This window comes from Myotis davidii, unplaced genomic scaffold (assembly GCF_000327345.1).
Source record: "Myotis davidii unplaced genomic scaffold, ASM32734v1 scaffold135, whole genome shotgun sequence".
NCBI lineage: Eukaryota > Metazoa > Chordata > Mammalia > Chiroptera > Vespertilionidae > Myotis > Myotis davidii.
This window is the reverse complement of record NW_006289813.1, coordinates 5,045,397-5,056,899: the sequence shown is the minus strand read 5'-3', so window position 1 is coordinate 5,056,899 and position 11,503 is coordinate 5,045,397.

Below are 11,503 nucleotides of genomic sequence, written 5' to 3'. Positions count from 1 at the left end.
GGCCACGAAGTTTCAATCGCACTGTACATGCGCGCCCGCACGTTGTATTTTGTGGAAGAGCCACACAAGGGGCCAAAGAGTCGCGGTTTGCCGACCACTGACCTAGGGGAATGTAGATATGAAGAATGGCCTTTTAATTTAAATGTGTTGCGATTTAGTTGATAAACTTATTTTTTTAAAAAAACTATGAAATTCTTAATGCTTTTTTTCCCCTTTTCAGTATTTCAACTGGAATCCTAATCATATAACTCACCATGATTTTAGAAATTCAGTTTTTATGTTCTTTTTCACTAGTGGTTTTGAACAGTTTTTAATCCTCTCTTTCCCCACCCCCAAATACACAGAATAATATCAAGAAACAAGTGATGTAATACTTTATAATGGGATCATAGCCCTTTTATGACATTTTTCCTTATTACCTTAGTGTACATTTAGAATGGAAATTTTGTAAATAGCTGCACAATGAGTCCTTCTAAATGATAATTCTACTAAATTGTTAGTGTGCAGTGTTATTCAATTATCACTGAAACCTTAAAAAGAACCAGTTTCTCGTCACCCCAAAGAAACTGAGCAGTATTAATTTTTCAGATCCACTTCAAAACAATGAACAGAGGAGGTAAGAATTTGAAAACTAGTTTACAATATGAATGAAATTAGTCTCTTCTTAAAATATATATACTTCTATTGATTTCAGAGAGGAAGGGAGAGGGAGAGAAAGAGAAACATCAATGATAAAAAAGAATCATTGATTGGCTGCCTCCTGCACGCCCCCTTACTGGGGATTGAGCCAGCAACACGGGCATGTGCCCTTGACTGGAATCGTACCTAGGACCCTTCAGTCCACAGACTGCCGCTCTGTCCACTGAGACAAACTAGCTAGGGCAAGTTTATCTCATTTTTAAGTTCTATTTTCTTCATGAAAATTCTTAGCTGTCTCATACTCATTTTTTTCTTTTTGTGTCACAATTCCAGCTCTGTGCTTACAATCTAAGGAAGGAAATGTTACAACCTAAAATTTACTTATAAACAGTAACATCTTAAATGTGATAAACTAAAACAAAAAAGTCTCTATGTTTGGCAAAGTAACATTCCCTAGGGATTTACTAAACAGCAACAGCACTGTTACCAGTGTCAGCTGAGGCATTACTTAATGTCCTCCTCTAACAGCTTCTTGTTTCACCAAAGTTACTGAAGAAGGTGTGACACCTTCATAGTCCTCATTAAGGATTCTTTTCATCGCTGCTTAGATTACCTAACAAAACCTGGATATCAGAGTTTGGGAGTTTGACTTCTGTTGGATCTCCTGTAATAATTCTTGGATCTCCTGTAATAATCTCCAACAAATCACCAAATTCTTTTCTGTCCTCCTTTACTGGTTAATGGCATCTAGGAACAGATTGACATTTACCATTTGAGAAAATATAAATATTAAATTATAAGCCACTTTGAGGTAGTTGGCAAGAAAGAAAAGTTGTATGAATATTACTGTGTATTTAGCAGTGTTTTTTATTTTCTAAATAGTGCTTTTTTTAATAGTGTTTTTTGATTGTCATATTTAGTCTTTCTATTTTAAAGCGGCATTTTGACAATATCCATTTTCCTAACTTTTTTCCATTGGATATTTTCGTGTTCCCAAAGGAACGTCCTTTTAGAATTCTTTTTAATAAGTTAAGAAAAGAATTGTATCTGGTTTAAAACAAACCTCCTTAGACAACAAAGCTAATTAACATAACATGTTTTGCCATGACTATTTGGAAAGATGCACTCAAATTTTTGAATTTGCATTCTGCACTGGTACTTGTTTCTTACAACTAAATACACAATTGAGCCCTAACCTGTTTGGCTCAGTGGATAGAGTGTCAGCCTGTGGACTGAAAGGTCCCGGGTTTGATTCGGGCCAAGGACATGTACCTTGGTTGCGGGCACATCCCCAGTAGGAAGTGTGCAAGAGGCAGCTGATCAATGTTTCTCTCTCATTGATGTTTCTGACTCTCTATGAAACATTATGAAAATGTGAAAAATTATTAAAATATATTTTAAAAAAATAAATATACAATTGACTTATTTTACTAGAATTAGTATTTCATTCAAATTTTAAAGAAAAAAAAAGAAACCTGTTTTATTTTAATCAGTCACATGATATGAAGTCTCAAGAGTTTTGAAGTATGTTTCAGATAATTTATCAAACTATCTAGTTTGGTGAGTACTTACTTTTTGGGGGGTGGGGGATCACTTTGTAAGTTATATAAATGTCTAACCACTATGCTGTACACCTGCAACTAATGTAATATTGAATGTCAACTGTAATTGAAAGAAATTAAAATAAAAAAATAATTTATCAAAATTCCCTTCTCGGAGGAACTTACTTGGAAGAAAGTGCTTCTTTTAGATATTTGTTTGCCAGCTACTTGGAATAGCATATATATTTTACTCACCCTCTGGAAATAAACATTATTCTGCCAAGCATTTGTTCTGAATGTTAGTTTATAATTCAGAGAAATATTTATATCTTTAGTCTTCTGATGAGAATAGATATTGATGTTTCTTTTCCTTAATCCTTGCTTGTGAAGGCATAAAAGGAGAAAACTAGATTTTAGTACTATTTTTTTAAAAAGTCAATAAAAAAGAGCATTCAAATTATGCAACAATATTCTGATTGAAAATTGAGGTGACTAGAGCTTTTAGATATATTTGAGAATGATATATTTTAATTTGTTAGCATAGAAACTGGATTTTTGTATTAGTTTTCATTACATGGCTATATACACATCAATGATCAGTGACTTACTCGTTGCTTCAGTGACTTACAAATTTTAAATAGATATTTAGATAATAACATTTATAAAGGATTAATTTTTGTCATCTTTTAAAATTTATTAAACTTTAAACAAAAATAGATTTTATCAATCTTAAGGAGTTTGGAAATCACCATTATAAGCAATCTTATAATTCAAGTTCTGTTTTTACTAATTGTTATAGTTGTTTTATTCATACATGATTTGGTTTTGAAAATTTTATTAAGGTGTTAACTATTTTAGAAGTTTCAAAAGAAAATTTAAAATACCTCAAGAAGAACTGGAAATTTTTTCTTTAAGGGAAGACCTGACCCATGTATGCTCGTCTATATTTCAACTATATGGTAATTAGAAATAGAAAAAAACATGGAGTTTGTAATTCTAGGTATGTAAAAAACAGCAGCAACCTTTTTTAGGGTCTGAAAATAATTGATTGTTGCTTTTTCATATTTTTCCTGATATTCTACCACTGTATCCTTTTAATAAAATATATATATATATTTGTTAGCATTTTAATACTCAAAATGTTATGTTATTAGTGTTCATGGCTGTTTTATTTTGGCTCTTCTGCATTTGCAACCAAGTTATACTTTATATGCTAGACAAGGTTTATGCCAGCCTAATTTGTTGCTGGCATTTCTTAGCCTCACAGCTGCTGTGAATTCAGCTGTGAACTAGGAAACATATAATAGGATCCTGTTTTCAAAGACCAAAAGACAATTGTCAGCATGTAAAACTTGTTTTTGACAGCTCAGTAAATATATGAGATTTTATGGCAAGTTAAATAGCACCAATAGCAATCTTAAGTAACCATTTTAATTTTAAAGGTTAGAAAGTCCATAAATAAAGAATTCATATATTTGTTATTTGAGGTCACTGGCAGAGGTGGCTTGAAATCACATTTAAGTTATCTTGACATCTAAATTTCGGGTGAAATTTACATTTCTCTTACTTGAACCGAATGAAATTGCCATTTTTAGGTTAAAATGGTCAATCTTTTCTTAGAATTACTATGGTTCTCATATTGTTTGATTATATTTAAAAGTCTGTTTTCAATAGCAGAAACCTATGATTATCCTATTTTTATTTTTAAATGTGTTTTTTAAATATATTGTATTGGTTTCAGAGAGGAAAGGAGAGGAGGAAGAGAGATAGAAACATAAATGATGAGAATCATTGATTGGCTTCCTCCTGCACACCCCTACTGGGGATCAAGCCCACCATGTGCCCTGACCAGGAATCGAATTATGACCTCCTAGTTCACAGGTCAACGCTCACCCACTAAGCCACACCAGCTGGACAATAGTGTTGATTTTATTTAATAGTGTGAATTTATAGTTTGCAAATCTGACTCTCATTTTCTATTAATACTACAGGCCCAGTGCACAAAGTTCGTGCACGGGTAGAGTCCCTAGCGGCTGCCAGCTGGGGCCTCCCTTAGTTCTGCGCCACCCGCTGGTGGTCAGCACGTTTCATAGCTACTGATCGAACAAACTCCCAGTTGGTCAACCTCCTAAGGACTTTACATATCATCTAGCTTTTTTATAGATAGATGACATAGGATTTAAAGATGCATTGGACTTCTGGCTAAAATAGTACAGTGAAGTTTATATATTGGCACTTTCTGCCTCAGATACATAAAAGAAAGCAAAAAGGCATAGCTGAGCTCAAGAACAAAATATCACCAGGGAACAGAAATCAATTGGAAATACTAAGGGCTGGGTAGAGCTGAGCAGGCAATGACTGCAAAAGTTTGACTCTGTAGGATGATAGGGGTACCAGAAAAAATAAAAAAGAATCAGAAAATCAGGTTCATTGAAGACAAAGATGCCAATAAAAAAATTGCTGCTACTTTGCTCCCTGGAGCTAAATTTATACAAATTTTCCTCCAAGGGAGGCAGTCCAGTGCAATTAAAGGTAGAAATACAGGGGTGACAATCACTGAGTACTGGAGAAGTCATAACAATTATTTGTGGCTTTATTTAACCTGAAATGGCTTCTCAATTTTAGAAATCATTAACAGGATACCTAGAGATAAAAGAAATTAGAAAATAGTTTGAATTGAATAATAACAATACTACATACACAATGTGTAAGATGCTGCTAAAGCAGTTCTTGGAGAGAAATTAGTAGTTTAAATGCTTATGAAGAAAGAAAGATAAAGATGAGGGATCCATCTTAAGAATTTAAAAATGTATCAAAATCTCTAAGTTGAAAGAAATACTAGTAAGAGCAGTAATTCAGTACTTACTAACACAATAAAAGGTCTCAATGAAACCAAGTGTTTATCTTGGAAAGGATAAAATTGACAGATCTTAAGTGAGATTTATCAAGAAAAAAAAGTTGAAAAATTAGGAATGAAAAAGTGATTGTCATTACAGATGCCCCAGGCATTCAGCATAATTATGGAGAACTTTATGGCCCAAATGTAAATCTTAAAAAAAAACAAAATGAAATTATTAAAACAGTTAAGAATAGAAAACTACAATAATCTCATAGTTATTAGGGAAATTAAATCTTTTCACAAATAAAACCCAAAGCCAAGATGGTTTTAACCAATTCCTACCAAACCAAGGTTCAATTAGTTCCAATTTTGCACTAGCGATTCCAGAATAAGATTGGTATGAGAAAGGAAAACTGCTTGCCAAGATTACTCTTGATTAATGATGTAAAAATCCAAAACAAAATAAGTCAATGCAATTCCAATAAATATCCTGAGTGTGAGTGTGTGTGTGTGTGTGTGTGAGTGTGAGTGTGTGTGTGTGTGTGTGAGTGTGTGTGTGTGTGTGTGTTTTAGGTTATTTGATTTTTGGAACTAGACAAGATGGTTATAAAATTTATATAGACATGCAAAAAATTAAGAATATCAAACTTTCAATGAATAAATTGGCAGTAAGGCTTATTTTACCAGATAGCAAGACTTATTACAAAGCCATAATAATTAAGGCAATATAATACTGGTTCAGGAATAGAGAAGAAGACTTATGCTTGCATGTTTGAAATTTGACAGGTAGTGTTGCAGATAGATGAAGGAAGGGCTTTTCAGGATGTGGCTCTGGAACAACTTGTTTTCCATGGAGGGGGGAAATGGAAATTGTGTTACCATTCTCAAAGATAAAAATGACAGTGGATTACAGTCTTGAATATAAAAAGTTTTGTAAAACTTTAGAAGAAACTAGCTTAATGACCTGAGTCTTGGAAGAATTTTGTGACATAAAAAGAATTGAGAAATACATATTTGACTTCAGTAAAATTAAGAACTTCAGGTCATCAAAAGATGACATAAAGGAAGTGAAAAGATAAGCCACAACTTTGGAGAAAATATTTGCATTTCTAATTAGGTATTAAGTTAATACCAAGACTACATAGAGAAGTTATGTAGAAAAGACAAAAACACACAAAAGGCTTGAATGACCAACAAAAAGAAAATAGGCAAAACCTCATTAAGTTAGAGAGATTAGAACCACAATATGAGTTATTAACTGACAAATATTAATATTGTGGATGCAAAGTAATTGCTAGTGGAACTATAAATCATTATAGGCACAGCTAGTATAGGAAACATTGTGGCACTAATTAGAAGTTAAATGTTTGTACTCTACATTTCTTCTCTCATATATTCCAGAGAAATTTTGCATATTTGTATCAGTTCACATGTATAAAAATACCTACAGCACCTTTGTTCCAAAATAGCAGAAACACGACAAATGTCCATCAGCAGAAGAATAAATTTTGGCATATTCATATGTATTGAAAATGAGTGAATTATGGTTATATACAACATAAGTGCATCTTTGAAAAGTAGTGTTGTCAACTTACACCATACACAAAAATAAACTCAAAATGGTTAAAGGACTTAAATGTAAGATGGGAAACCATAAAAATCTTAGAAGACTCCATAGGCAGCAAAATATCAGACATATATCATGGCAGTATCTTTACTGATATAGCTCGTAGCTGTGGTCGGCAAACTGCAGCTTGTGAGCCACATGCGGTTCTTTGGCCCCTTGAGTGTGGCTCTTCCACAAAATACCACGTGCAGGCGCGCACGTACAGTGCGATTGAAACTTCGTCTCCCATGGCAGAAGTCAGTATTTTGTGGAAGAGCCACACTCAAGGGGGCAAAGAGCCACATGTGGCTCGCGCGCCGCAGTTTGCCGACCACTGTCTTAGGGCAATGGAAACTAAGACAATAAACAAATGGACCTACATCAAAATAAAAAGCTTCTGCCTAGCAAAAGAAAGCATCATTAAAACAACAAGAAAGCCCACTGCATGGGAAAACATATTTGCCAATGCTATCTCAGATAAGGGTTTAATCTCCAAAATTTACAGGGAACTCATACAACTTAACAAAAGGAAGATAAACAGTCCAATCAAAAAATGGGCGAAGGACCTAAATAGACAGTTTTTGAAAGAGGACATACAGAAGGCTGAGAGACATATGAAAACATGCTCAAAGTCACTAATCATCCAAGAGATGCAAATCAAAACGACAATGAGGTGCCATGTCACACCTATCAGAATGGCTTTCATCAACAAACAACAAGTACTGGTGAGGATGTGGAAAAAAAGTAACCCTCATGCACTGCTGATGGGAATGCAGACTGGTGCAACCACTGTGGAAAACAGTATGGAGTGTCCTCAAAAAGTTAAAATTGGAACTCCCATTTGACCCAGTGATCCCATTTCTAGGACTATATCCCAAGAAAGCAGAAACACCAATCAGAAAGGATATATGCACCCCTATGTGCATAGCAGCGCAGTTTACAATAGCTAAGACTTGGAAACAGCTTAAGTGCCCATCAGCAGATGAGTGGATTAGAAAACTGTGGTACATCTACACAATGGAACACTATGCTGTGGTAAAAAAGAAGGAACTTTTACCATTTGCAACAGCATGGATGGAACTGGAGAGTATTAAGCTAAGCAAAATAAGCCAGTTGGAGAAAGATAAATATCACATGATCTCACTCATAGTGGGATATAATGAACAACATAAACTGATGAACAAAAATAAATCCAGAGACAAGGTAACACTGAACAGACCAACCTCAGAGAGAAGGCAGGGGGGCGGGGGGGCAGTTAGAGATCAACCAAACGACTTGTATGGCTGCATATTAGCAAAACCAATGGACACAGACACTGGGGCGGTAAGGGCTTGTCCTGGGGGGGATAGGGAGGAAGTGGAAGGGGGGGTCAATCGGGGGAAAAGACATATGTAATACTTTAAACAATAAAAAAAAGAAAAATAGTGTTGTGCAAGTCTTAAAGTACTGTCAGCTAAAAGTAGGCAAACTCTTTACATTTTTGTGTGTTACGTTTATAAGTGGTAAAACTGCAAAGAAAAGCAACTGAATAATTATACTAATAAAAGGGTAATATGCTAATTAGACCAGGTTGACTGGACATTTTCCGGTTGTCCGGTCCTCCTTCCTGACAAAGCCATGGTGGTGGGGGCTGAGGCAGAGGCGGTTAGGGGCAATCAGGCCAGCAGGGAGAGGGGTTAAGGGTGATCAAGCAGGCAGGGGAGGGCGGCTTAGGGGTGATCAGGCTGCAGACAGAGTGGTTAGGGCCACTAATCTCAACAGGTAGTCACCCTTCTGGTGGAGGGGGAAGGAGATTCATTTAAGGAGGGGACATAATGGGTGCAGAGGCATTGTTTTTTTAACCTGGTGGTAGTGGATACACAGGTGTTCTTTTTTTTTTTTTTTTACTGTAGAAGTATTTATGATATAATTCACAATAAAGTATGTAGGGAATCAGAGTCAAAGGACATCATTAGTGAGGATGAAGTACAGGAATTTTCTCAAGCCAGAAAAATGGGGTGGTATTTGGAGGGCCATATGGGAAGATAGCCTCAGATTCTACGGAAAGATATGTCCAATCCTGATTTGTCTCTGAGATGTAGTTCTATATCTGTAGTTGTCTTACTAACACCTGTGCATGATTCCTACTAACAACTGAGACTTAGGATAAAGTATCTTAATGTTCTCCTATTAGTATCATTTTCCCAGTTGTCCAAGCTCAAACCTTTTCTAATATATCTGTGTTAACATTAATCTTTTCCTTTGAAAAATCTCGTGTAGATCTGTTCCTCTTTATTTTATTATTCAACACCTTTGTTAATGGGTGCTTACTCTTTGACTTTTGAAAAAAATCAAATTGTAAATTTTTATTACAATTAAAAATGAGGTATTTGAGTATACCTTAATTGAACCATATATATAACAGTTGATTTTAAAAACTTTAAAGGCATATTGGGGAAAGTCAGGCTTGAAAAATATTTTTAGAGACATCTTTTGGTAAAAATAATAAAAATTTCATGCTGCATAGTACTGCAGATATTTCTGCTAATCTGATCCAGTGGCAAAAAGCAATCAGTCACCTAAGATTTCATTCAGCTCCAGACCTTTTATTCATTTCTTATTGACAGAATTTTATATTTATTTCTTCTTGAATGAATAAACTGGACCATGATGGCGATAAGTCAACAGTTTCTCTGTCCTGCCTTGCTAAACTTCTAGAGTTTAGTCTTAACTGGTGGACCAGCTGCTTTTAACTCTGCTGCTTGTAGCTTAAGGTTTTCTGAGTGTCTTCATTGGTAATTGAAGTTGAGGAGGTACCAGTGTTGAGAATATTGCTGATACTATGTGTTCTCTCTTTGATTTTCTTTATCCTCTTCGTTGCTAATTTCTCTAGGCTGTTTTTGGAGTTTAAGGTCCCTGTGAAATTGTGACCTATAGTCCTAATACAGATTTTGTCCCTCTGGTTTGCCTTTTCTCACACACCTAGTTATCAGTACACTATGTCACCCCTCCCTCCTTAAGTAATTGAGATATTGTGGTAGATGCTTAACTGTAGGAATGGTGGTGTTGATCTTACCTTTTGGTATATGCATACACTCCCCCATTTTTGTTATTTTGGTAATTCTATTGGTAATTGCATGAAAACAACCCCTACCTGTATTACTTTCTTCAACAACCTCAACCACAGTCTCTTTATGTCCTCCTGGAAGTTAATCTCTTTGGTAGTCTGGTGTAGTCTTCTTTGGGGTCATTCTTAATGATGGAATTATATCAATGTCATATTAAACCTTTCACCTTTCCCCAAACCTTTGTTGTAATCTTGTCCCCACTAGTGGGTATTACTGTTGTGAGGTTGCCAGGGGTGGGGGTGGGGGTGCGGGTGTGGGGGAAGAGTGGCTGCTGGGTCTCAGCCTCACTACTCATGCTGTGAGGTGGTGGTAAAGGTGGGTCTTGATGCAAGCAGTGGTAGCTCCTCTTATATAGTGATGATGGCCAGCAGGGCAGCTCATGTCTGCTGTCCATTCTCTACTTTACCAATTAAACTCAGTCTTTCTCTTTTTCATATCCAATGACCACACTGTAGATGCACTGCTTGGATCTCCCTTTAAGAAAGAACTTCTTTAGCCCTAGCCAGTTTGGCTTAGTGGATAGAGTGTTGACCTGCAGACTGAAGGGTCCCAGGTTCAATTCCAGTCAAGGGCACATGCCAGGGTTGCGGCCTCGATTCCCAGTAGGGGATGTGCAGGAGGCAGCTGACCAATGATTCTCTCTCATCATTGATGTTTCTGTCTCTCCCTCTCCCTTCTTCTCTGAAATCAATAAACAATGTTAAGGAAGGGAGGGAGGAAGGGAGGGAGAGGGGAGAACTTCTTTAGCTCCAGGAAGTGCATTTAGCTGACAGACTTCAGCTGTTAATGCCTTTAGGCTCCTTAGCTTTTTTAAAAATAATTTATTATTAAAAGTATTACAGATGTCCCATTTCCCCCCATTGATGTCTTCCCTCCTGACTCTCCCAGGTCTTTACTACATACTACTTAGCTTTTGAGTTGAGGTCTTGCTTTTCCTGGGAGTCCTTAGCCAGTGACTGAGCACCCTGTGGGTACTAGGATATTTCTCTTTTGGCTCAGTGTGGGACTCCTCCAATCAGCAGTCTTTGCTCTGGAGCTCCTTGCTGGATTGGCCAAGACTTTGTCACATCTGTATCTAGGTCTGAGGCTCTCTCTGCGCAAACCTGCATTTATATCTGTTTGTAGTTGCATGGAAACACCATCTGTACTCCTTTCTTCAACAACCTCCACAGGTTTCAGATCTCTATCATGATCTGAAAGTCATCCATGCCCAGTCCTATTTCTTCCTTCTTTTAACTTTCACAATAAACCTCTTATCCTGTCTCAACATCTGCTTCCCAGAGGACCCAACTGATCCGTAATACATAGCACTTCTACTGGGTATTTACTTAATTTCTGTCCAAATCAAATTGCAGTATTTATTTAATTTTTAAAGCCCCCTTTTGTGTCAATCCAGTACCTTCCAACTCATCATTTTCCTCCCTCCAAACATCTGCCTTTCCTCTAAAGTCTGCTTACCTCAGTAAATGGCACCACTCTCTACTCTTTTGCATTTACATTTTGCCTTTCACATTTAAGTCCTTGATCTATCTAGAACTTTTGAGGGGGTGACAGAGTGGGAGAGTATTGTTTGAGATAGGGATCAGGCAGCAAAATGGAGAATTACCAATCAAGGATGAATGAGATCACAGAAGAAATGAGTGGTCAGATTATGTGGGGGTTTGTTATAGGTCACAAAAAGATCATTGGAAGAACTTCGGTTTTTTTACTCTTGTGTGAGATGGGGAGCCACTAGAAAGTTTTGAGCAAAGGGGTATAATATACTCTGACT